The sequence below is a fragment of the Nicotiana attenuata genome, unplaced genomic scaffold (genome assembly GCF_001879085.1).
Source record: "Nicotiana attenuata strain UT unplaced genomic scaffold, NIATTr2, whole genome shotgun sequence".
Taxonomy (NCBI): domain Eukaryota; kingdom Viridiplantae; phylum Streptophyta; class Magnoliopsida; order Solanales; family Solanaceae; genus Nicotiana; species Nicotiana attenuata.
In genome coordinates this window covers 36,474-63,789 of record NW_017674607.1, presented here as the reverse complement: position 1 = coordinate 63,789, position 27,316 = coordinate 36,474, and the positions used below count along the sequence as shown (strand labels likewise).

The 27,316-nt window shown below is 45.1% G+C and overlaps 1 pseudogene; it reads left to right on the top strand.

Moving 5' to 3' along the window:
• Positions 1-27,316, top strand: LOC109218993 (annotated as a pseudogene).

Genomic DNA, 27,316 nt, shown 5'->3' with positions numbered 1-27,316 from the left:
ATGGTGAGGGATAGATTTCAAGAAGATGGAAGCTCCAATGTTAGGCTCAGATTGATAGGGAAAAGAAACACAGATGGAAGCAGATACAACTTATCGACCGTTTCAGAGGTAGCTGCTTTAGTGGTTGGATATTTTGAACTATCTATGTATGATAGAGATATCATAATTGAAACCCAATTCGGACAACTGCAAAGGATAAATAAATTGAATGCTGCATATTTAGGTCTCCAGTATCCTTTGCTTTTTCCATACGGTGAAGATGGATACAGAGAGGACATTCCGTTAAATGAAGATGGTGAACCAACTGTAGGAAGAAAATGTGTTAGCATGAGAGAATTTTTTGCGTACAAAATTCAAGATAGAAAGGGTGAAGTTCCAACAATTGTGTCTGCGAGAAGATTATTTCAGCAATTCTTAGTTGATGCATATACAATGATTGAATCTGGTCGATTGAAGTATTATAGGACTCATCAAAAACAATTGAGAGTTGCGATGTATAAAGGAATAGAAGAAGCTGTTTTGCATGGAGAAACTACTCCTTCATCTCAAGGGAAAAGAATTATTCTACCGTCAAGCTTCATAGGTGGAGCACGATACATGCTTCAAAATTATCAAGATGCTATGGCGATATGCAAATGGGCTGGGTACTCTGATCTTTTTATCACTTTCACTTGCAATCCGAAGTGGCCCGAGATTCTGAGACATGTAACGAGTAGGGGCTTAAATCCTGAGGATCGTCCGGACATCTTAAGTAGGGTATTTAAAATCAAATTGGATCGCTTGATAAAGGACTTGCGAGACAATAAAGTATTTGGAGCAGTAAAATCAGGTATGAATATAAACTTTTGAAGTAATAATTTAAACAATATGCATGATTTTGCATGGAATAATTGTTCAATATAGATTAAAAACTATTTATTTATCCAATAAATTCATTTTGCTTCTTCATGCAGTGATTTATACAATTGAGTTCCAAAAGCGAGGGTTGCCTCATGCTCATATATTGCTCTTTCTTCATGAGCATAACAAATATCCAACTGCTGGTGATATTGATCAAATAATAACAGCAGAAATTCCAGATGAAACAGTTGATCCTCATTATTATAGGGCCGTGAAAAGTTTCATGATGCACGGCCCATGTGGTTCTGCCAGAAAATCTTCCCCTTGCATACAGAATGGGAGATGTACAAAGCATTTTCCAAAAATTTTACTGAGTCAACCACAATTGATGAAGATGGTTATCCTACTTATAGGAGAAGGGATAATGGAAGAACTATCAAGAAGGATGGTATTGACTTGGACAACAGGTATGTGGTGCCGCACAATCGTTTCTTATTATTGAAATATGGTGCTCACATCAATGTGGAGTGGTGCAATCAATCGAGATCAAATAAGTACTTATTTAAATATGTTAACAAAGGAAATAATCATGCTACCGCCGCTTTTTCTAGAAGTGTGCAAGAGGAGGGTTCATCGGTTGTTGATGAAATTAATATGTACTATGATTGTTGATACATATCACCTTGCGAAGCTGCTTAGAGAATATTCAAGTTTCCTATTCACTATAGACAACCTTCTGTGGAAAGACTATCATTTCATCTTCCAAATGAACAACATGTCATATTCTCTGATGATGATCCGATTGATGATGTTGCCAGTAGACCCACTGTAAGGGAATCGATGTTTTTAAGTTGGTTTGAGACAAATAAAATGTGACTACCCAAAGGGTCATCACCTGTTTTTTCTTTCATCCCGTACTTCCGAGGCCTTGAAAACCTCATTTTTACTTGTCTCGTTTTGCGTGCGCAGTCCGGGCGCGTAGCCAGAAAGATTATATGTTAAATTCTGTGAAAATTTTCAAAATGTGGCTTTAAAAATGATTAAAGTTGACTTCGGTCAACATTTTTGGTAAACGGACCCGGGCCCGTAAAATCCGAGGTCTAGAGCCCGAGAAAAGAATTTTTCTGTGAAATTGTTTTTCTGAAATTATTAAGGAAAATGGAAATAAAAATTGATTAAAAGACTATGGTATCGGGATCGTATTTTGGTTCCGATGCCCGGAACAAGTCTTAAATATGTGTTAAGCGCTATATGTGAAATTCGGTCGAAATCGGACGTCATTTGACGTGTTTCGGACCTAAATATCTAAAAATAAAAGTTTATGAAGTTTGATGAAAAAGTGATGATTTTGAGGTTTGATTCCTCGTTTATGATGTTATTTTGGCGATTTAATCGCATGGTTAAGTTCGTAGGATGTTGTTGAGTTAGTGTGTGTGTTTGGCTAGGAGTCCCAAGGGCTCGGGAGTGTTTTGGAGGTGTGTCGGAGTGGTTTTTGAACTTAGAAAGTTGCAGAAAAATCTGGTATTTGTGCACAGGGATTTCCTTTTTCGCGATCGCGCCCTTCCTCTCGCGTTCGCGTAGTACTGAGTCTTCCTTCTTTGCGTTCGCGTCTTGGACCACGCGATTGCGTAAGCCAAAAATAGGAGCCCAATAATTTCCTCTTCGCGTTCGCGTTCCACCGTCCGCGAACGCATAGCTTTGCTGATCCCTTCATCGCGTTCGCGTGCCCCCCAACGCGTTCGCATAGAACAAACCTCGGACCCCCAGTACATTCTTTCTACGCGTTCGCGCTTGACTCCACGCGTTCGCGATGCTTACCCGGTTTACCCTTCGCGAATGCGGCCCCCTTCCCGCGAACGCGAAGGGCAATTTTGCCCAGTGATATTAAATACCCCAAAACAGAACATTGACGGGATTTTTCACCCAAAACACACGAGTTCATCTTCTCCACAGCACATAGGCGATTTTTAGAGCTATCCTTCACCAAAGCTTCTTGGGTAAGTATTATCTAACTCGTTTTCTTCATTTTCTATCATCATTTATCAAATTCCTAGACCTAAATCATGTAGTTCATGGTGAGAATTGGGGAAAAGAGTAGAATTAGGGCTTTTCAATTTTCTTTGATTTAGACCTCATTTTGGGGTCGAATTTGAAAACAAATTGTATATCCGGGCTCGTGGGGGAATGGGTGACATGGAATTGGTTCGAACCTCGTGTTTTGACCAAGCGGGCCTGGGTCAATTTTGGAATTTTTGGAAGAAAGCTTGGAAATTCATATTTAGGCATTGGGTTTAGTTTGTTTAGCTATTATTAATATTGTAAAGTCATTATTTCATAGATTTGATTGAGTTGGAGCCGATTTCGAGGGGTAAAGCTACACTAGAGGCTTGAGTTGATTTTTGGAGCATTTGAGGTAAGTGTTTGGTCTAACTTTGGCTTGAGGGAATAGGAGTAGTGTAACGACCCGACTGGTCATTTTGCAATTTCGAACCCCGTTCCCTTAAATAATACTTTCCGCACTTGCTTTAGCTAATTTATGACTTGCGGGGACGGGTGGTTCGGAAGTTAGAAGAGTTTTGAGCAGGAATAAGCCTAGTTGCTTCTTTAAGTTTCTTAAAAAGGCCAAGTTGACTCGGTCAACATTTTGGGAAAACGGACCCGGAATCGTGATTTGATAATTTTTGAGGGTCCGTCGGGAAATATGGGACCTGGGCATTTGCCCGGAATCGAATTCCGAGGTCTCTAGCCCGAGTAATGAATTTTTATATGAAATTGTTAAGTTTAAGTTTCTAAGATTTAAATAAACTAAGAAATTATTGTTTTCCTAGGTATCGGGCTCGAATTTCGATTTCGAAACTTGGTACAAGTCCGAAATATCAGTTAGGACTTACCTGTAAAATTTGGTGTCAATCCGAGTGGTTTAAGGGCGTTTTGACCCGTTAGGAGGAAATTTAGAACTTGAAGGTTCAATGATTTGAATCATTTGGCTTTGGGGTTGATTCCCTGATTTAGTGCTGTTTTAAGCGTTTCGAGGGCTCGACTAGGTCCGCCTCGTGATTTCAGACTTGTCGGTATGTTCGGGCGGGGCCCGGGAGCCTCGAGCGTCAAATGGTCGAGGTTCGAGTGAAGTTGAAAACTTAGGAAAAACCTTATCTGCTACTTCTGTGACCGCAGAAGGCGGTCGTTTTATCGCAGAAGCGGAAGGGGCCAGGCCCAGGGGAAACCGCAGGAGCGGACCCCTGATCGTAGAAGCGGTCCATCCGCCCAGGCCCAGAACCGCAGAAGCGGTGGGCTTTCTGCTTAAGCGGCCTCGCAGAAGCGAGGTTAGGACCGTAGAAGCGGCCCAGGCCCCCTTGCCCATTTCCGCAAAAGCGGCTCATGTCCGCAGAAGCGGAACCCGCAGAAGCGGGATTTCATCTGCAGAAGCGGAAATCACTGGGGGCAGAAGGGTTCATTAATACGAACCCAAACTCATTTCTTCCACATTACTCTCAACACTTAGGCGATTTTGGTGATTCCAAAGAGGAGGTTTCAACATAACATTGCAAGGTAAGTAATCCCCACTCATTTTTAGTTCAAATACATAAACATTAGGTAGATTTAACACTAAAAATTAGGTAAAATCAAGGGATTCGAGCTAGACCTAGGGTTTAATGAAAATTAAGGTTTTATCACATAATTTGCCATGTAGTGAACTAGAAATCATATATTTGTGATCCTTAGGTGATAGAGAACAACTTCCTTCGAAGAATCTCGGAATCCGGGCACGTGGCCCGGGGTCAGAATTTAGGAAACTTGTGTTAATGGTTAGGAAATTGCTTAAATAGCTAGAATTCAACCTTGTAAGCCTTTATTTACTAGTTCTTACTTCGTTTGATTAGTTTGGGATTGTCCGGCTTCGAATTAAGGACTTGGGCTCGTTCTTGGACATTGGGAGTGCACTTTGGAGCGAGGTGAGTCTCCTTTCTAACCTTGTAAGAGGGAATTGTCCCCATAGAATTTTAAATGAGTAATTGTTGCTAAATGCGGGGGCTACATACGTACTAGGTGACGAGAGTCCGTGCGTAGCTACTATATGATAATTGTTCGGGTAGNTGATTTGGCTCCAGGCACTCAGCCTATATCTATCCCGCCGTACCGTATGGCTCCTAAGGAGCTGAAGGAGCAGTTGGAGGAGTTGTTAGCTAAAGGGTTTGTTAGGCCCAGTGTATCGCCTTGGGGTGCACCAGTGCTATTTGTGAAGAAGAAGGATGGGACTATGCGGATGTGCATTGATTACCGACAGTTGAACAAAGTCACCATCAAAAACAAGTATCCATAACCCCGAATTGATGATTTGTTTGACCAGCTGCAGGGTGCTAGGGTGTTCTCTAAGATTGACCTGAGGTCAGGGTATCATCAGTTGAAGATTCGGGATTCAGATGTTCCGAAGATCGCATTCAGGACTAGATATGGCCACTATGAGTTTCTGGTGATGTCCTTTGGCTTGACTAATGCTCCAGCGGCATTTATGGATCTGATGAATAGGGTGTTCAGGCCTTATATTGATTCTTTTGTCATCGTCTTCATTGACGACATCTTGATATACTCACGTAGCCTGGGGGGGCACGAGCAGCATTTGAGAGTAGTGCTTCAGACCTTGCGAGAGCAGAAGCTTTATGCTAAGTTCTCCAAGTGTGAGTTTTGGCTAGAGTCAGTAGCATTCTTGGGGCATGTAGTGTCAGGGGAGGGTATTAAGGTGGATCCCAAGAAGATTGAGGCAGTTCAGAGTTGGCCACGTCCTACTTCAGTGACCGAGATCAGGAGCTTCTTGGGGTTAGCAGGCTATTACCGGCAATTTGTGCAGGGCTTTTCATCTATTGCATCACCTCTGACTAGATTGACCCAAAAGGGTGCCCCGTTCTGTTGGTCCGATGATTGTGAGGAGAGCTTCCAGAAGCTCAAGACGGCCTTGACTACGGCACCAGTTCTTGTATTGCCTTCCGGTTCAGGGATGTATACAGTGTATTGCGACACTTCTCGCGTTGGCTTGGGATGTGTATTGATGCAGGAGGGGCGAGTTATTGCATATGCTTCACGTCAGCTGAAGGTTCATGAGAAAAATTACCCTGTGCACGATCTAGAGTTGGCGGCGATTGTTCATGCTCTTAAGATATGGAGGCATTGTTTATATGGAGTGTCATGTGAGGTTTATACAGACCATCGCAGCTTGCAGCATTTGTTCAGGCAGAGGGATCTTAATTTGAGGCAGCGCAGGTGGCTTGAGTTACTAAAGGATTATGACATTACCATTCTTTATCACCCAGGCAAGGCAAATGTGGTCGCGGATGCCTTGAGTAGGAAGGCAGAGAGTATGGGTAGCTTGGCATTCATTCCTGCTGAGATGAGACCATTAGCTTTGGACGTTCAGTCTTTAGCTAACAGACTTGTGAGATTGGACATTTCAAAGCCCAGCCGAGTTCTAGCATGTGTGGTTGCTCAGTCTTCGTTATTGGGGCAGATTAAGGCCCGCCAGTTCGATGATCCACATTTGGCGGCCCTCAGAGAGATTGTACTTCAGGGAGGTGCCAAGGAGATTTCTATTGGCGAGGATGGTGTGTTACGGCTTCAGGGCCGTGTATGTGTTCCTAATGTTAACGACTTGAGAGAGAGGATTCTAGAGGAGGCCCACAGTTCGAGGTATTCCATTCATCCGGGTGCCACGAAGATGTATCGTGACTTGAGATAGCACTACTGGTGGCGGAGGATGAAGAAGGACATAGTGGAGTATGTTGCTAGATGTTTGAATTGCCAGCAGGTCAACTATGAGCACCAGAGGCCAGGTGGCCTACTTCAGCAGATGCCCATTCCGGAATGGAAGTGGGAGCACATTACCATGGATTTCGTGGTTGGGTTGCCGCGGACTCAGCGGAAGGTTGATTCAGTATGGGTTATTGTGGATAGATTGACCAAGTCCTCCCACTTCATTCCAGTGGCGACTACTTATACGGCGGAGAGATATGCCCAGATTTACATTCGGGAGATAGTGAGGTTGCACGGTGTGCCGGTCTCCATCATATCAGACAGAGGCCCTCAGTTCACTTCCCATTTCTGGAGAGCTGTTCAGAGTGAGTTGGGGACCCGCGGGGAGCTTAGCACGGTATTCCATCCTTAGACCGACGGGCAGTCGGAGCGGACAGTTCAGATTTTAGAGGATATGCTTAGAGCATGTGTGATTGACTTTGGAGGGCAGTAGGATCAGTTCTTACCCTTGGCGGAGTTTGCATATAATAACAGCTATCAGTNTGTATATCTCACTTTATTATTATATTATCTTGACCTTAGTAAGTATCAAGTCGACCTCTCGTCTCTACTCTTTGAGATTAGACGGGATACTTACTGAGTACATGTGGTTTATGTACTCATACTACGCTTCTGTACTTAAATGTACAGGATTTGAGGCAGGTGGATCTGGACATCATCCTGGTGCGCATCAGTGAGCACGCTTGGGGACTTCTACGGTGAGCTGCTTCTCTTTCATGCCGATCTGCAGCCGAAGAAGTCCTTTCTTGTACTTTTTGTTTCTGTCTATTCTGATTCAGACAGTAGGATAGTGTATTATTCTTTTGTGTATATTCTACTAGTCGCCCGTAGCTTGTGACACCAGGTTCTGGCACACACAGTAGTAGACATTTATTTTGGGGGTTGTATCGCTATTTTAGCACTGTATGATCTTTACTGGTCTTATCTTTAAATTCAAAAATCTAGTATAACTGTCTTTCGCTAAAGTAAAAATGAGAACTTAATCACATTCCGCATCGGCTGGCCTGACAACAGTGTTAGGCGCCATCATGACCTATTATGGAAAATGGTTCGTGACAACATGGTATCAGAGCCAGGTTCACGTAGGTCTCACAAGTTACGGGCAAACCTAATAGAGTCTTGTAGATCGGTACGGAGACGTCTGTATTCATCTTCGAGGGGCTATAGGGTGTTAGGAAAGACTACTCTTTATTCATTCTCCATCGTGCAGTGGTCAGTGTGCTAAGTTTCCTCTTCTATTCTCTCACAGATGGTGAGGACTCGTACCACCGACGTTCCGGACCCGGGAGGAGCTGCTCCTCCCGTTGCTAGAGGCCGAGGTAGAGGTCGGGGGAGGGCACCGGCCCGTGGTAGGGGACGAGGGCGTCCCAGAGCTATTCCGGATGTACCACCAGCAGACCCTGCGAGGGATCCCATTATTGAGGAGCAGGGCGAGGCGCCCGCAGCTGTGCCTACTCCGGTGGATTTCATGACTGCGCCGGGATTTCAGGAGGTCATGGGCCGTATGCTTCGGTTCATGGACACTACGACTCAGGCTGGTTTATTTCCAGCAGATCCAGCTACCTCACAGGCAGGAGGGGGAGCACAGACCCCTACCACACAGGCTTCAGGTCATGCAGCTGCAGTTTATCATACTTCAGGTGCACTACCCGCAGAGGGGGTCCAGCCAGTTGTGCAGCGGCACCCCAGCCCAGGCCAGCTGTGGACGGCGATCCGCAGAAGTTATTAGACAGATGGACCAGGTTGCACCCTCCAGTCTTCGGGGGCGAGCGTCATGAGGATGCCCAGGATTTCATTGACAGGTACAGGGATAGACTGCATAACATGAGGATCTTGGAGTCACATGGAGTCGACTTTACTACTTTTCAGCTGGAGGGCAGGGCCCGTAGATGGTGGGAGTCTTACTTTCTTAGCAGGCCAGCAGGCGCTCCTCCCCTCACTTGGGGTCAGTTCACTCAGTTGTTCCTTGATCGGTACATTCCACCCTCTGAGAGGGAAGAGCTACATCACCAGTTTGAGTATCTGGAGCAGGGTCATATGTCAGTGACCGAATATGAGGCGAGGTTCTCTGAGTTGTCTCGCCATGCACTCATGATACTTCCCACAGAGGCAGAGAGGGTACGGAGGTTTGTTGCGGGGTTACATCCCACTATCCGGTCGGGTATGGCTCGTGAGGTAGAGATGGGCACTGGATATCAGCTAGTACTTGAGATTGCCCGCCGGATTGAGGGCTACCGTTTGAGGGGTAGATAGTAGATGCAGCAAGACAAGAGGGCCAGATTCTCAGGAGAGTTTAGAGGTGCCCCAGCCAGGGGCAGAGGTCATTTTGGGAGGGGTCAGCCCAGCAGGCCCCCAGCTCCAGCACCACCACCGGCTCGAGGTGCTCCAGCGCGCTCCTATTTCAACGCCATGCCAGAGAGTTCTTATCGCCCGCCATCTATTCAGGGTTCATCCAATGGGTATTCAGGTCCTCCGGAGTCTTCCAACCCTTATTTCAGTGCTATGCCGGAGAGTTCTTACCGCCCGCCGGCCACTCAGGCTTCTTCTAGTGGGCCTTCTGGTATTTAGGGTCAGCCATCCGGACAGCAGGCCGCCGCACCATGCTGTTTTGAGTGCAGGGATGCAGTCCACGTGAGGAGATACTGCCCCAGGCTTAGGGGCAAGGCAGTACAGCAGGGGCAGCAACCCATGACTCCAGCACCAGCGGTCCAGCCGCCTAGAGGTGGAGAGCAGACTGGTAGAGGTCGTTCCAGGGGTAGAGGCCAGACAGGGAGAGGTCAGCCAGCTACTACTCAGTCAGTTGGAGGACAGACAGCCGGTGCTCCAGCTAGATTCTATGCTCTCCCAGCCAGGCCAGATGCATTGGCCTCAGATGCCGTCATCACAGGTATTATTTCCGTCAGCGGTAGAGATGCATCGGTATTATTTGATCCAGGGTCTACTTATTCATATGTATCATCTCTGTTTGCTCGTTTCCTGGCTATTTCTCCTGAGCCTTTGGGTGTTCCTATTCATGTGTCCACTCCTGTGGGCGATTCTGTGGTTGTGAACCGGGTCTACCGATCTTGTGTGGTTACTTTCTTTGGTCTTGAGACTAGAGCAGATCTCCTGTTGCTCGATATGATCGATTTTGAGGTTATTCTGGGCATGGATTGGTTGTCTCCATATCACGCCGTTCTAGATTTCCATTCCAAGACTGTTTCTCTAGCGATGCCAGGGTTGCCGAGATTGGAGTGGAGGGGTTCCACTGTGGATACACCTAGCGGGGTCATTTCCTTCCTGAAGGCTCAACGCATGGTTGAGAATGAGGTGTTTGGCCTACTTAGCTTATGTTCGAGACACCACCACAGAGTCTCCGACGATTGATTCAGTGCCAGTAGTCCGAGAGTTCGCCGATGTTTTTCCTTCTGATCTTCCTGGCATGCCTCCGGATCGTGATATTGATTTCTGTATTGATTTGGCTCCAGGAACTTAGCCTATATCTATCCCGCCATACCGTATGGCTCCTAGGGAGCTGAAGGAACTGAAGGAGCAGTTGCTAGCAAAGGGGTTTGTTAGGCCCAGTGTATCGCCTTGGGGTGCACCAGTGCTATTTGTAAAGAAGAAGGATGGGACTATGCGGATGTGCATTGATTACCGCCAGTTGAACAAAGTCACCATCAAGAACAAGTATCCATTGCCCCGTATTGATGATTTGTTTGACCAGCTGCAGGGTGCTAGGGTGTTCTCTAAAATTGACCTGAGGTCAGGGTATCATCAGCTGAAGATTCGGGATTCAGATGTCCTGAAGACCGCATTCAGGACTAGATATGGCCACTATGAGTTCCTGGTGATGTCATTTGGCTTGACTAATGCTCCAGCGGCATTTATGGACTTGATGAACAGGGTGTTCAGGCCCTATATTGATTCCTTTGTTATCGTCTTCATTGACGACATCTTGCGAGAGCAGAAGCATTATGCTAAGTTCTCCAAGTGCGAGTTTTGGCTAGAGTCAGTAGCATTCTTGGGGCATGTAGTGTCAGGAGAGGGTATTAAAGTGGACCCCAAGAAGATTGAGGCAGTTCAGAGTTGGCCACGTCCTACTTCAGTGACCGAGATCAGGAGTTTCTTGGGGTTAGCAGGTTATTACCGGCGATTTGTGCAGGGCTTCTCATCTATTGCATCACCTCTGACCAGATTGACCCAAAAGGGTGCTCCATTCTGCTGGTCAGACGATTGTGAGGTGAGCTTCCAGAAGCTCAAGACAGCCTTGACCACGGCACCAGTTCTTGTATTGCCTTCCGATTCAGGGATGTATATAGTGTATTGCGACGCTTCTCGCATGCTTAGGATGTGTATTGATGCAGGAAGGGCGAGTTATTGATAGCTTCAGCAGTGAAGGTTCATGAGAAATATTACCCTGTGCACGATCTAGAGTTGGCGGCGATTGTTCATGCTCTTAAGATATGGAGGCATTATTTATATGGAGCGTCATGTGAGGTCTATACGGACCATCGCAACTTGCAGCATTTGTTCAAGCAGAGGGATCTTAATTTGAGGCAGCGCAGGTGGATTGAGCTACTAAAGGATTATGACATTACCATTCTTTATCATTCAGGTAAGGCGAATGTGGTCACGGTGCCTTGAGCAGAAAGGCGGAGAGTATGGGTAGCTTGGCGTTTATTCCGGCCGAGATGAGACCATTAGCTTTGGACATCCGGTCTTTAGCTAACAGACTTGTGAGATTGGATATTTCAGAGCCCAGCTGGGTCCTAGCATGTGTGGTTGCTCAGTCTTCGTTGTTGTGGGAGATTAAGGCCCGACAGCTCGATGATCCACATTTGGCAGTTCTCAGAGAGTCGGTACTTCAGGGAGGTGCCAAGGAGATTTCTATTGGCGAGGATGGTGTGTTACGGCTGCAGGGCCGTGTATGTGTTCCTAATGTTGATGGCTTGAGAGAGAGGATTCTAGAGGAGGCCCACAGTTCGAGGTACTCCATTCATCCAGGTGCCACGAAGATGTATCGTGACTTGAGGCAACACTACTGGTGGCGGAGGATGAAGAAGGACATAGTGGAGTATGTTGCTAGATGTTTCAATTGCCAGCAGGTCAAATATGAGCACCAGAGGCCAGGTGGCCTACTTCAGCGGATGCCCATTCCGGAATGGAAGTGGGAGCGCATCACTATGGATTTCGTGGTTAGGCTGCCTCGGACTCAGCGGAAGGTTGATTCAGTGTGGGTTATTGTGGATAGATTGACCAAGTCCGCCCACTTCATTCCAGTGGTGACTACTTATACGGCAGAGAGGTATGCTCAGATTTACATTCGGGAGATAGTGAGATTGCACGGTGAGCCAGTCTCCATCATATCAGACAGAGGCCCTCAGTTCACTTCCCATTTCTGGAGAGCTGTTCAGAGTGAGTTGGGGACTCGCGTGGAGCTTAGCACGGCATTCCATCCTCAGACCGACGGGCAGTCGGAGCGGACAGTTTAGATTTTAGAGGATATGCTTAGAGCATGCGTGATTGACTTTGGAGGGCAGTGGGATCAGTTCTTACCCTTGGCGAAGTTCGCATATAATAACAACTATCAGTCCAGCATAGAGATGGCCCCGTATGAGGCATTATATGGTCGGCGTTATCGTTCTCCGATCGGGTGGTTTGAGCCTGGTGAGGCTAAGTTGCTTGGTACAGATTTGGTTCAGGATGCCTTGGATAAGGTAAAGTTGATTCAGGAGAGGCTCCGCACAGCTGAGTCCAGGCAGAAGAGTTACGCGGATCAGAAGGCGCGCGATGTATCATTTATGATTGGCGAGAAGGTTCTCTTGAAGGTTTCGCCCATGAAGGGCATTATGAGGTTCAGAAAGAAGGGAAAGTTGAGCCCAAGGTTTATTGGCCCCTTCGAGGTGTTGAGGCGAGTTGGAGAGGTTGCCTATGAGCTTGACTTGCCTCCCAGTTTATCAGGAGTTCATCCAGTCTTCCATGTGTCGATGCTCCGGAAGTATCATGCCGACTATTCACATGTGTTGGATTTCAGTACCATTCGGTTAGATGAGAGCTTGGGCTACGAAGAGGAGCCAGTTGCCATTATGGATAGACAGGATCGCCAGTTGAGGTCCAAGAGGATTTCTGCGGTAAGAGTCCAGAAGAGGGGCCAATCGGTCGAGGAGGCAACCTGGGAGTCCGAGAAGGACATGCGGAGCCGATATCCCCACTTGTTCAGTAGTCCTGGTACTTTTCTATGTCTGTTCGAGGACGAACGTTTGTTTAAGAGGTGGAGAATGTAACGACCCGACTGGTCGTTTTGCATTTTCGAACCCCGTTCCCTTAAATAATACTTTTCGCACTTGCTTTAGCTAATTTATGACTTGTGGGGACGGGTGGTTCGGAAGTTAGAAGAGTTTTGAGCAACAATAAGCCTAGTTGTTTCTTTAAGTTTCTTTAAAAAGGCCAAGTTTGACTTCGGTCAACATTTTGGGGAAACGGACCCGGAATTGTGATTTGACAATTTCTGAGGGTCCGTGGGGAAATATGGGACCTGGGCGTATGCCCGGAATCGAATTCCGAGGCCCCTAGCCTGAGCAAAGAATTTTTATATGAAATTGATAAGTTTAAGTTTCTAAGATTTAAATAAACTAAGAAATTATTGTTTTCCTAGGTATCGGGTTCGAATTTCGATTTCGAAACTTGGTACAAGTCCGAAATATCAGTTAAGACTTACCTGTAAAAATTGGTGTCAATCCGAGTGGTTTAAGGGCGTTTTGACCCGTTAGGAGGAAATTTAGAACTTAAAGGTTCAATGATTTGAATCATTTGGTTTTGGGGTTGATTCCCTGATTTAGCGTTGTTTTAAGCGTTTCGAGGGCTCGAGTAGGTCCGCCTCATGATTTCAGACTTGTCGGTATGTTCGGGCGGGGCTCGGGAGCCCCGAGCGTCAAATGGTCGAGGTTCGAGTGAAGTTGAAAACTTAGGAAAAACCTTATCTGCTGCTTCTGTTATAACCGCTTCTGCGGCTCTTGGACCGCAGAAGCGAGACCGCAGAAGTGAGACCGCAGAAGCGAGACCGCAGAAGTGGTCGTTTTATCGCAGAAGCGGAAGGGGCCAGGCCCAGGGGAAACCGCAGGAGCGGACCCCTGACCGCAGAAGCGGTCCATCCGCCCAGGCCCAGAACCGCAGAAGCGGTGGGATTTCCGCTTATGCGGCCTCGCAGAAGCGAGGTTATAACCGCAGAAGCGGCCCAGGCCCCCTTGCCCATTTCCGCAAAAGCGGCTCATGTCCGCAGAAGCGGGATTCCTTCCGCAGAAGCGGAAATCACTGGGGGTAGAAGGGTTCATTAATACGAACCCAAACTCATTTCTTCCACATTACTCTCAACACTTAGGCGATTTTGGTGATTACAAAGAGGAGGTTTCAACATAACATTGCAAGGTAAGTAATCCCCACTCATTTTTAGTTCAAATACATAAACATTAGGTAGATTTAACACTAAAAATTAGGTAAAATCAAGGGATTTGAGCTAGACCTAGGGTTTAATGAAAACTAAGGTTTTATCACATAATTTGCCATGTAGTGAACTAGAAATCATATATTTGTGATCCTTAGGTGATAGAGAACAACTTCCTTCGAAAAATCTCGGAATCCGGGCACGTGGGCCCGGGGTCGGAATTTAGGAAACTTGTGTTAATGGTTAGGAAATTGCTTAAATAGCTAGAATTCAACCTTGTAAGCCTTTATTTACTAGTTCTTACTTCGTTTGATTAGTTTGGGATTGTCCGGCTTCGAATTAAGGACTTGGGCTCGTTCTTGGACATTGGGAGTGCACTTTGGAGCAAGGTGAGTCTCCTTTCTAACCTTGTAAGAGGGAATTGTCCCCATAGAATTTTAAATGAGTAATTGTTGCTAAATGCGGGGGCTACATACGTACTAGGTGACGAGAGTCCGTGCGTAGCTACTATATGATAATTGTTCGGGTAGTTTAGGACCCACGTCATGTCTAATTGGGGAATATTTCTTGTTTTAAATTGCCAATATGATCGTTTATGATTTGCTAGAGACTTGAGGAAATGAAAAGTGAACTTATGAGTTTGTTGAGTCTTGGTAGGAATTCCCTTGTATGTAATTGAGCCTTATGTGCTTTCCTGATATTTTCTTGATGATTATGGACCGGGCCGATCGCCTCGGTGAGAATAGATGCATCTATGGTTCGTGCCGCTCGACCCTCGGCAGTGCACAATTTATTTTCTGTTGGAGCGGGCCGTCGACCTCGGCATGATTGTGCATGATTTATATGCTTACATTTAGATATGACATGATCACTTGTTTAATATGAAAAAGGGAAAACTGGTAGTTTAATTATGTCAAGAACATGAATATGACTTTTCTCTTAAACTTGTGTTATTGGAAATTCTTCATGCTGTATATCTCACTTTATTATTATATTATCTTGACCTTAGTAAGTATCAAGTCGACCTCTCGTCTCTACTTCTTCGAGATTAGACGGGATACTTACTGAGTACATGTGGTTTATGTACTCATACTACGCTTCTGTACTTAAATGTACTGGATTTGAGGCAGGTGGATCTGGACATCATCCTGGTGCGCATCAGTGAGCACGCTTGGGGACTTCTACGGTGAGCTGCTTCTCTTTCATGCGGATCCGCAGCCGAAGAAGTCCTTTCTTGTACTTTTTGTTTCTGTCTATTCTGATTCAGACAGTAGGATAGTGTATTATTCTTTTGTGTATATTCTACTAGTCGCCCGCAGCTTGTGACACCAGGTTCTGGCACACACAATAGTAGACATTTATTTTGGGGTTGTATCGCTATTTTTGCACTTTATGATCTTTACTGGTCTAGTCTTTAAATTCGAAAATCTAGTATAACTGTCTTTGGCTAAAGTAAAAATGAGAACTTAATCACATTCCGCATCGGCTGGCCTGACGTTCGCAGGCCGGAGTCCCTTCTATGTTACTAGTTTGTTTTCCTTGTACCGAGACAAACATTGATGTACTTCTATTCAGACTTTTTCTTAGCACTCTTTAGTAGTTCGTGAGTTAGTGACACCAGTCTTGGATAGAGAAATGTTAAACTTCCGCATTTGTTTATCAGATATCTATGTTTTTAATACTTCCGCTTTATTTTAAATGACTCATATTATTATTATTGTTGAGATGTTATCAGAAAATGTTTTAACTGCTTGGCTTGCCTAGCTCCGATACTAGGCGCCATCAGGACCCCCGATGGTGGGAAATCCGGGTCGTGACAAGTTGGTATCAGAGCTCTAGGTTACATAGGTCTCGCTACTCACGGAAAAACTTGGTAGAGTCTAAGGGATCGGTACGGAAACGTCTGTATTTATCCCCAGAGGCTACGGAGTTAGGAAAAACCTCACTTTTGTTCTTTCTTGTCGTGCGATTCTGTTTCTCAAATACTGATTGTCCTTTTACTCTGTTCTTTCGCAGATGGCGAGAACACGTGCTTCCTCTTCTACCGCGCAGCAGCCCGAGCCCCCAGCAGCAGCTCCTACGAGGGGCAGAGGGCGAGGCCAGGCCGCGCTAGAGGCCGAGGCAGCGGCAGAGCTCAGCCCCGAGCAGCAGTCCCAAAGGTGGAGCCTCATGCTGATTATGATGAGGAGGTTCCAGCCCCAGCAGCTCCGGTGGGCCCAGCTCAGGTTCCAGAGGGGTTCATAGCCACCCCAATTCTTCAGGACGCTCTGGTCAGGTTGGTAGGATTTGTGGAGAGCGTCACTAGAGCGGGTTTGCTTCCAGTAGCACCAGCCACTTCTCAGGCTGGAGGAGGGGTTCAGACTCCTGCTACACGTACTCTGGAGCAGGTAGCTCCCCAGGCTCAGGTTCTAGTGGTTCAGCCAACTGTGGCAGTTCAGACGGGTATTGTGACTCAGACCGGCGATGGAGCGGCTATGTCCTCAGATGCTTTGTGGAGGCTTGATAGGTTCTCCAAGCTTTTTACCACCACCTTCAGCGGTACTTCTTCAGAGGATCCACAGGATTTCTTATTTAGCTGTCATGAGATCCTTCGGACTATGGGTATTGTGGAGACCAATGGGGTCGACTTCGCCACCTTTCGACTAGCAGGATCCGTCAAGACTTGGTGGAGGGACTATTGTTTATCCAGACCAGCAGGGTCGCCATCATTGACTTGGGACCAGTTTGCAGAGTTGTTTTTGGAGAAGTTTCTCCCAGTTACTCAGCGAGAGGCTCTTCGCAGGCAGTTCGAGTGCCTCCAGCAGGGCTCTATGACAGTCACTCAGTATGAGACTCGGTTCATTGATCTAGCATGCCATGCTATTGTTATACTCCCCACCGAGAGAGAGAGGGTGCGGAGGTTTATTGATGGGTTGATTAAGCCGATCCGTCTCCAGATGGCGATGGAAGCCGGTAGTGAGTTCTTTTCAGGAGGCGGCCAATGCGGCCCGTAGAGTTGAGATGGCTCTTGCAGTCAGATAAGAGGCCCCGTCATGCAGGTAGATTCAGTGGTACCTCGTCTGGAGGTGGAGATTCTTATGGTAGAGGCCATCCTCCGGGGCCCTTTCAGTCAGCCCTACAGGTCTCTCATGGTACTTCAGAGGGTCGTGGTTCTCAACCGCATTATTCTGACTAGCAGTTTCACAGTTCCCCATCAGCACCCATCAGTGCCCCACCACTTTAGAGTTTTCGGGGTGGACATTCAGGTCGACAGGCTCAGTCACAGTCTTCTCAGCTGCACCATTCAGGCGGGTGCTATGAGTGTGGTGAGTATGGTCATATCAGGAGGGCTTGCCCGAGGTTGAGGGGTGCTCAGTCACAGCAGCAGGGTCCTCGTCCTATGATTCAGCCATCAGGTGATCCACAGACCGCCCAGCCAGCTAGAGGCGGGGGTAGAGGCCATAGAGGTGGAGGTAGAGATCATAGAGGTGGAGCTCGGACCGCCAGAGGTAGAACCCAGCCAGCAGCCAATCGTCCCAGAGAGATGGTTCAGGGAGGTGGGGCCCAGCCCCGGTGTTATGCTCTTCCAGCCAGGCCAGAGGCTGAGTCTTCAGATGCAGTCATTACAGGTACTATTCTGGTCTGTGATAGGGATGCTTCAGTTCTGTTTGACCCTCGGTCTACGTATTCATATGTGTCGTCCTATTTTGCACCCTACCTGGCTATGCCTAGTGATGCTTTGGGTATCCCTGTTTATGTATCTACACCGGTGGGTGATTCTATAGTGGTCGACCGAGTTCATCGTTCCTGTGTGGTAGTGTTTGAGGGTCTTGAGACCTGTGTTGATTTATTACTTTTAGACATGGTGGATTTCGACGTTATATTAGGGATGGATTGGTTGTCCCCGTATCATGCTATCTTGGATTGTCACGCCAAGAACATGACCTTGGCTTTACCGGATTGGCCCCGTTTGGAGTGGCGAGGGACCCCAGGTCATGCCACTCGCAGTGTTATCTCATATGTGAAGGCTCGACGCATGGTCGAGAAGGGGTGTTTAGCTTATCTGGCGTATGTTCACGATTCCAGCGCAGAGGTCCCTTCTATTGATTTTGTTCCTATTGTTCAGGAGTTCCCCGAGGTTTTCCCTTCAGACCTGCCGGGTATGCCGCCCGACAGGGATATTGATTTTTGTATTGATCTGGCTTCGAGCACGCAACCCATTTCTATCCCGCCGTATCGCATAGCCCCGCTAGAGTTAAAAGAGTTAAAGGATCAGTTGCAGGACTTGTTGGAGAAGGGTTTCATTAGACCCAGTGTTTCTCCTTGGGGTGCGCCGGTGTTATTTGTGAAGAAAAGGGATGGTTCGATGAGGATGTGCATTGATTACCGGCAATTGAACAAAGTGACAATTAAGAACAAGTATCCACTGCCAAGGATTGATGATTTGTTTGACCAGCTTCAGGGTGCAAAGGTGTTTTCAAAGATAGACTTGAGATCTGGCTACCATCAGCTGAGGATTAGGGCGTCTGATGTCCCTAAGACTGCATTCCGCACTCGGTATGGGCATTATGAGTTTTTGGTCATGTCATTTGGTTTGACCAATGCCCCAGCAGCATTTATGGAGTTGATGAACCGAGTGTTCAGACCTTACTTGGACTTGTTCATGATAGTCTTTATTGATGATATTCTGGTGTACTCCCGCAGCCAGGAGGAGCACGAGCAGCACCTCAGAGTGGTTCTTCAGACTCTGAAGGATAGTCAGTTGTATGCTAAGTTCTCGAAGTGCGAGTTCTGGTTGAGTTCGGTTGCATTTCTGGGTCATTTTGTATCAGCAGAGGGTATTCAGGTGGACCCGAAGAAGATTGAGGCAGTCAAGAACTGGCCTCGACCAGCATCAGCTACTGAGATTCGGAGTTTCTTGGGGTTAGCAGGTTATTACCGCCGGTTCGTGGAGGGATTTTCATCCATAGCAGCCCCGATGACCAGATTGACCCAGAAGGGTGCCCAGTTCAGATGGTCAGACGAGTGTGAGGCGAGCTTTCAGAAGCTCAAGACAGCTCTGACTACGGCACCGATATTGGTTTTGCCCACAGGCTCAGGACCCTATACAGTCTATTGTGATGCTTCCCGTATTGGGCTTGGTGCAGTATTGATGCAGGATGGCAGAGTCATAGCCTATGCTTCGAGGCAGTTGAAGATCCGACGAAGAGAATTATCTGATTCATGATCTAGGAGTTTGGGCAGCCATTATTCATGCTTTGAAGATTTGGAGGCATTACCTATATGGTGTGACGTGTGAGGTGTACACTGATCACAAGAGTCTTCAGTACTTGTTCAAGCAGAAGGAGTTGAACTTGAGGCAGAGGAGGTGGTTGGAGCTATTGAAAGATTATGATGTTACTATTTTGTATCACCCGGGGAGAGCCAATGTGGTGGCCGATGCATTGAGTAGAAGTCCGCAAGCATGAGTAGTCTTGCTTATATTCCGGTCAGCCAGAGGCCGCTTGCTTTAGATGTTCAGGCCTTGGCCAATCGATTTGTGAGGTTGGATATTTCTGAGCTTAGCAGGGTGTTAGCTTGCATGGTCGCTCGTTCGTCATTATTGGAGCGTATCCGTGATCGGCAGTTTGATGATCCCCATTTATGTGTCCTGAGAGACACGGTGCAGCGTGGAGGTGCCACGAAGGTGACCTTAGATGATGATGGTGTTTTGAGGTTGCAGGGGCGAGTTTGTGTGCCCAATGTCGATGGGATTCGAGAGTTGATCTTAGCAGAGGCCCATAGTTCTCGGTATTCTATTCACCCGGGGCCGCGAAGATGTACCAGGACTTGCGGCAGCATTATTAGTGGCGTAGGATGAATAAAGATATTGTTGCATATGTGGCTCGATGTTTTAACTGTCAGCAGGTCAAGTATGAGCATCAGAGGCCTGGTGGTTTGTTTTAGAGGATTGAGCTTCCCGAGTGGAAGTGGGAGAGGATTACCATGGATTTCATTACTGGACTTCCGATGACTCGGAAGAAGTTTGATGCTATTTGGGTCATTGTTGATAGGCTGACCAAGTCAACACATTTTATTCCGGTTGCAGCCACTTATTCATCGGAGAGGTTAGCTGAGATCTACATCCGAAAGATTGTTCGCCTTCATGGGGTGCCGGCATCTATCACTTCGGACCGGGGTACGCAGTTTACCTCGCGCTTCTGGAGGGCAGTTCAGCAGGAGTTGGGCACCCAGGTTCAGTTGAGCACAGCATTCCATCCTCAGACGGACGGCCAGTCCGAGAGGACTATTCAGATATTGGAGGATATGCTCCGAGCATGTGTCATTGATTTTGGAGGCTCGTGGGACCAGTTTTTGCCTTTAGCAGAGTTCGCCTACAACAACAGCTACCAGTCCAGCAGTTCAGATGGCTCCATATGAGGCGTTGTATGGTTGGCGATGTCGGACTCCAGTCGAATGGTTTGAGCCGGGAGAGGCTCGGTTATTGGGTACAGATTTAATTCAGTAGGCCTTGGATAAGGTCAAGATCATTTAGGACAGGCTTCGTTCGGCTCAGTCGCGACAAAAGAGTTATGCGGATCGTAAGGTTCGAGATGTAGCTTTCATGGTTGGTGAGCGGGTCTTGCTCCGAGTGTCGACTATGAAGGGCGTGATGAGATTTGGGAAGAAGGGCAAGCTTAGCCCTAGGTTCATTGGCCCATTTGAGATTCTCGATCGTGTGGGAGAGGTGGCTTACAGACTTGCCTTGCCGCCCAGCTTGTCAGCCGTGCATCCAGTGTTTCATGTGTCCATGCTTCGGAGGTATCACGGCGATCCAGCCCACGTGTTAGATTTCAGCACTGTCCAGTTGGACAAGGATCTGTCTTACGAGGAGGAGCCGGTAGCTATTCTAGACCGGCAGGTTCGACAGTTGAGGTCGAAGAGTTTTCCTTCAGTGCGTGTCCAGTGGAGAGGTCAGCCTCCTGAGGCATCGACCTGGGAGTCCGAGTCTGATATGCGGAGCCGTTATCCTCATCTATTTCCCGACTCCTGTACTTCTTTCTTTTGTCCGTTCGAGGATGAACGGTTGTTTTAGAGGTGGAGAATGTGACGACCCAAAGGGTCATCACCTGTTTTCTCTTTCATCCTGTACTTCCGAGGCCTTGAAAACCTTATTTTTTTTCTTGTCTCGTTTTGCGTGCGCAGTCCGGGCGCGTAGCCGGAAAGATTATATGTTAAATTCTGTGAAAAATTTCAAAATGTGGCTTTAAAAATGATAAAAGTTGACTTCGGTCAACATTTTTGGTAAACGGACATGGACCCGTGATTTGACGGTCCCGGAGGGTCCGTAGAAAAATATGGGACTCGGGCATGTGCCCGGAGTCGAAATCGAGGTCTAGAGCCCGAGAAAAGAATTTTTCTGTGAAATTATTTTTCTGAAATTATTAAGGAAAATGGAAATGAAAATTGATTAAAAGACTGTGGTATCGGTCTCGTATTTTGGTTCCGAGGCCCGGTACAAGTCTTATATATGGTTTAAGTGCTTTCTGTGAAATTTGGTCGAAATCGGACGTCATTTGACGTGTTTCGGACCTAAATATCTAAAAATGAAAGTTTATGAAGTTTGATGAAAAAGTGATGATTTTGAGGTTTGATTCCTCGTTTATGATGTTATTTTGGCGATTTAATCGCATGGTTAAGTTCGTAGGATGTTGTTGAGTTAGTGTGTGTGTTTGGCTAGGAGCCCCGAGGGCTCGGGAGTGTTTTGGAGGTGGGTCGGAGTGGTTTTTGAACTTAGAAAGTTGCAGAAAAATCTGGTATTTGTGCACAGGGATTTCCTTCTTCGCGATCGCGCCCTTCCTCTCGCGTTCGCGTAGTACTGAGTCTTCCTTCTTTGCGTTCGCGTCTTGGACCTCGCGATCGCGTAAGCCAAAAATAGGAGCCCAGTAATTTCCTATTCGCGTTCGCGTTCCACCGTCCGCGAACGCATAGCTTTGTTGATCCCTTCATCGCGTTCGCGTGCCCCCCAACGCGTTCGCATAGAACAAACCTCGGACCCCCAGTACATTCTTTCTACGTGTTCACGCTTGACTCCACGCGTTCACGATGCTTACCCGGTTTACCCTTCGCGAACGCGGCCCCCTTCCCGCGAACGCAAAGGGCAATTTTCCCAGTGATTTTAAATACCCCAAAACAGAACATTGACAGGATTTTTCACGCAAAACACACGAGTTCATCTTCTCCACAGCACATAGGCGATTTTTAGAGCTATCCTTCACCAAAGCTTCTTGGGTAAGTATTATCTAACTCGTTTTCTTCATTTTCTATCATCATTTATCAAATTCCTAGACCTAAATCATGTAGTTCATGGTGAGAATTGGGGAAAAGGGTAGAATTAGGGCTTTTCAATTTTCTTTGATTTAGACCTCGTTTTGGGGTCGAATTTGAAAACAAATTGTATATCCGGGCTCGTGGGGGAATGGGTGACATGGAATTGGTTCGAACCTCGTGTTTTGACCAAGCGGGCCCGGGGTCGATTTTGGAATTTTTGGAAGAAAGCTTGGAAATTCATATTTAGGCATTGGGTTTAGTTTGTTTAGCTATTATTAATATTGTAAAGTCATTATTTCATAGATTTGACTGAGTTGGAGCCGATTTCGAGAGGTAAAGCTACACTAGAGGCTTGAGTTGATTTTTGGAGCATTTGAGGTAAGTGTTTGGTCTAACTTTGGCTTGAGGGAATAGGATTAGAGTCTTATTTGCTAATTGCTATTTGTCGAGTGAGGTGTATAGGCATGGTGACGAGTATCTATACACCGATGTCTAGCATGACCGTGTGTCCTTATATTGAGATTATCCTGAATCGTTGTGATTCTTCCATGCTTGTTTGATGATTTCTATATACTGTAAAGAGCATGAGACAGGGATTTTGAAATAACTCTTGGAGCGATGGCTCGAACGTTAAGGTGAATTTCAGTGAGAAGTGTAAGAAAGTGAAAGAGTTGACAATTACTCCCTTGCCGGGACGTGTTATTTGTTTTTGTTGGTTTTTCTCCCTTGCCGGGATTTAGTTGCGTTGTTATATTTCCCTTGCCGGGGTTGCTGTCACCAGTTGTTACCTCCCCCTTACCCCTTACTCGGGATTGTTGATTGGGTGAGGTTTGGATGTTTTATATATATATGGGTCGGGTTGCACGCCGCAACAACACTATATAATTGAGGGTCGGGTTGCGCGCCGCAACAACACTATATAATTGAGGATCGGGTTGCGCGCCGCAACAACACTATATAATTGAGGATCGGGTTGCGCGCCGCGACAACGCTATATAATTGAGGGTCGGGTTGCACGCCGCAACAACACTATATAATTGAGGATCGGGTTGCACGCCGCAACAGTATTGTATGTGATCGGATCGGGTTGTGCGCCGCAACAAACTATAGCTTAATTGTGTTTATTCCGGATTTAAGCTTCTGTTGGCTGTTTTATCCTTTAAGCTTAGACTTCCTGTTTTAACTGTTGCCTCCCCACAGCATGTTTCCCCCTCCTTTTGTAACTGATTATTTCCTGTTTATTTTCCGCAATATATTTCATAACTGCACAGGTTTATCTGGTAGTCTGGTCTAGCCTCGTCACTACTTCCCCGGGGTTAGGCTAGGCACTTACCAGCACATGGGGTCGGTTGTGCTGATGCTACACTCTGTGCATATTTTTGCACAGATTCAGGAGCAGCTTTTGGGCCTCAGCAGTAGGATTTGATCGGGAGCTGACTTCAGTCCAGGGACTTTCGAGATATCCTAGTTGATGTTCGCAGGCCGGAGTCCCTTCTATGTTACTAGTTTGTTTTCCTTGTACCGAGACAAACATTGATGTACTTCTATTCGGACTTGTTTTTAGCACTCTTTAGTAGTTCGTGAGTTAGTGACAACAGTCTTGGATAGAGAACTGTTAAACTTCCGCATTTGGTTATCAGATATCTATGTTTTTAAGACTTCCGCTTTATTTTAAATGATTAGTATTATTATTATTGTTGAGATGTTATCAGAAAATGTTTTAACTGCTTGGCTTGCCTAGCTCCGATAGTAGGCGCCATCACGACCCCCGATGGTGAGAAATCCGGGTCGTGACATAAAACATCTTCTGAAGCAAGAGAACTAACTTACGCAGAATTTCCCCTTAAGTTTGTGTGGAAACCAAAGTTGAAAAGATGGGAGAAAAGAAAAACTTCTGCATTTTCAATTGGAAGGATTTTCTTTGTTCCGCCTGGAACTGGCGAGCTATACTACCTCAGGTTGTTGTTGAATATCATTAAAGGTCCAAAATATTATGAAGATCTTAAAAGAATCAACAATCATGATCATCATACATTTAGAGATGCATGTTTTGCATTTGGTTTAATTAATGATGACAAAGAATATGTGGATTGCATAAAGGAGGCAAGTAGCTGGGGTATGCCATCGTATCTTAGGCAATTATTTTCTATGTTGTTGTTATCGAATTCGATGTCACGACCAGAAAATATTTGGCAAGCAACATGGCAATTATTATCAGAAGATATCCTCCATGAAGAAAGAGTCTTACTGGCTAATCCAGGTATGTTCAAACTTATATTTTCGGTTATGATTTTTTTATATAATTCCAGTATGCATACGAGAATATAAATAGATTATTCAACTGTATATAATAAAAATATATACTTATAAAAAGGAAACTAATCTACACAAATTCTAGCGAGAAAATGATTCCAGCAATCTTGCTCATATCATATATGTTTCTACTTAATTCTTTATAATTGATATTCTTTAATTTATGACCTTTATGTTTAAGATAATATGGAGTTTCACGACATAGCATTCATAAATTCTTTGTTGTGTAAATCATTATTATAAGCAACTAACCTAACTAAAAAGCTAAATTAAATGTACCTTATTTGTGTAATCATGTAATATATTTTTTATATTATTGTTATTTAAATTCTATAATTCTTTTTGTTGTTTCAGAGGCAGAGCTAACAGATGATGAATTGAAAAATCGTTGTTTACAAAAGTTGGAAAAAATTTTGAAAAGCTGTGGAAGAAGTTTTCATGATTTTCCAACAATGCCAAGACCTCTTTACAATGAGGAAGAAGTTGACCATAGCAATAGGTTAATCCATGATGAATTGCGTTATAATCCTCGTTCTGTGTTAGAGGAACATCAACAATTATTAATGAATTTAACAGTTGAACAAAAGTCGGTTTATGACAAAATTATGAGGGCAGTGAATGAAGCCAAAGGTGGATTCTTCTTTTTGTATGGTTATGGAGGAACTGGAAAGACTTTTATTTGGAACACTCTGTCTTCTGGCATACGATCTAGAGGAGACATCGTGTTAACTGTTGCATCAAGTGGAATTGCATCTCTTCTGTTACCAGGTGGTAGAACAGCTCATTCGAGATTTGCAATCCCTCTTAATCCAACTGAAGATTCAACATGCAATATAAAGCAAGGTAGTCCTCTAGCAAATTTGATTATAAAGACAAAGTTGATTATTTGGGATGAGGCACCAATGATGCATAAATATTATTTTGAAGCTCTTGATCAAACTCTTAGAGATATTCTTAGATTTAAAGACACATCCAGTGCTGATAAACCTTTTGGAGGTAAAATAGTTGTTCTTGGTGGCGACTTCAGACAAATTTTGCCTGTTATTGCAAAAGGATCTAGGCAAGATATTGTTAACGCTACTCTTAATTCTTCATATTTGTGGGCCCACTGTGAAGTCTTCAATCTAACAAAGAATATGAAGTTACAAAGAGATCAGTTAGATGCACATTTGATGAGTTAAAAAAATTTTCTGAATGGATTTTAGCAATCGGTGATGGAAGGATTGGGAGTTCCATTGATGGCATTGAGAAAGTCCAAATCCCCGATGATCTTCTCATAAATAATTGTGATGATCCAATATCGGCAATTGTTGAAAGTACATATCCAGATTTCTTTAACCATGTCAATGACATTGATTACCTCCAGCAAAGAGCAATTCTTGCTCCGACTCTTGATATGGTTGAGTCGATCTACGAATATATGGTTTCACTCAATCATAGTCCTGAGAAGACATATTTGAGTTCTGATACAGTCTGTATGTCTGATCATTCTTTTTCAGCTTTGGAACACGTACATACACCCGAATTCCTAAACAGTATTAAATGTTCTGGAATTCCAAATCACTCTATTACTTTGAAAGTTGGTGTTCCTGTGATGTTGCTGAGAAATATAGACCAGTCATCAGGATTGTGTAATGGCACGAGGTTGATCATCACAAGACTTGGAAATCGAGTTATTGAAGCTAAGGTTTTATCGGGTAATATGGCTGGACAAAAAGTGTTTATCCCGAGAATGACGTTGACACCATCAGATGCAAGAATACCTTTTAAGTTCCAGCGAATCAATTTCCAATTGTTGTATCTTTTGCCATGACAATTAATAAAAGTCAAGGCCAGTCATTGTCTCATGTGGGATTATTTTTGAAGAAGCCAGTATTTACTCATGGACAATTGTATGTTGCTCTTTCACGCGTGACGAGTAGAAAAGGGTTGAAGATTTTAGTTTATGATGATGATGGCCAAATAACAAATGGAGCTAGAAATGTGGTGTATAAAGAAGTTTTCCGTAATTTGGTTTGAGATGAATCAAGACATGATGGAATTATCAGGTATTTACTATTTTCTTTTCCAATAAATATATGTCACTGTTGTTTTGGCGGGGGGAGATGAAACTAGGTTCAGCAACACATTTTCTTTTGTTAGGGGGTTGAGAAGTACTAGCTCTATGTATAGAAAGTTAATTCAATAGTTTCTCTGGGGAGAACTACCGTGAAGCTCCAATGTGTGTTAACTTCTGTTAGCGCTAAGTATAAGCAAAATACTTAATCATGTAAATCTCTTAAAGCTATGTTGCACTGTCAATTATTTTTACTATTCATTTTACATTGCTAGAAAGACTTCTTTTACTTTTCCCATTATATAAATATGCCCCAAATATTTTCTTTATCATCTGCTTAATGGAATATTATGTCGGGATTATCTGTTGTTTGTTGTCACTATTATAGATTTTGATTGAACAATAGTTGTATTGATATACTTTTTTAATCTTTTACTGGATATGATTGATAATTTAGTTGTTGTGTGTAGGTTATGGTTGAAGGCTTGTCAGATGTAGATCTCACTTATCAGAATCAACCAGCTGCTCAAGCTTCTTGTGCTAATGCTGCAGGAACAACTTCTAGTGTAATTCAACCAACAAGTTGTTTATAA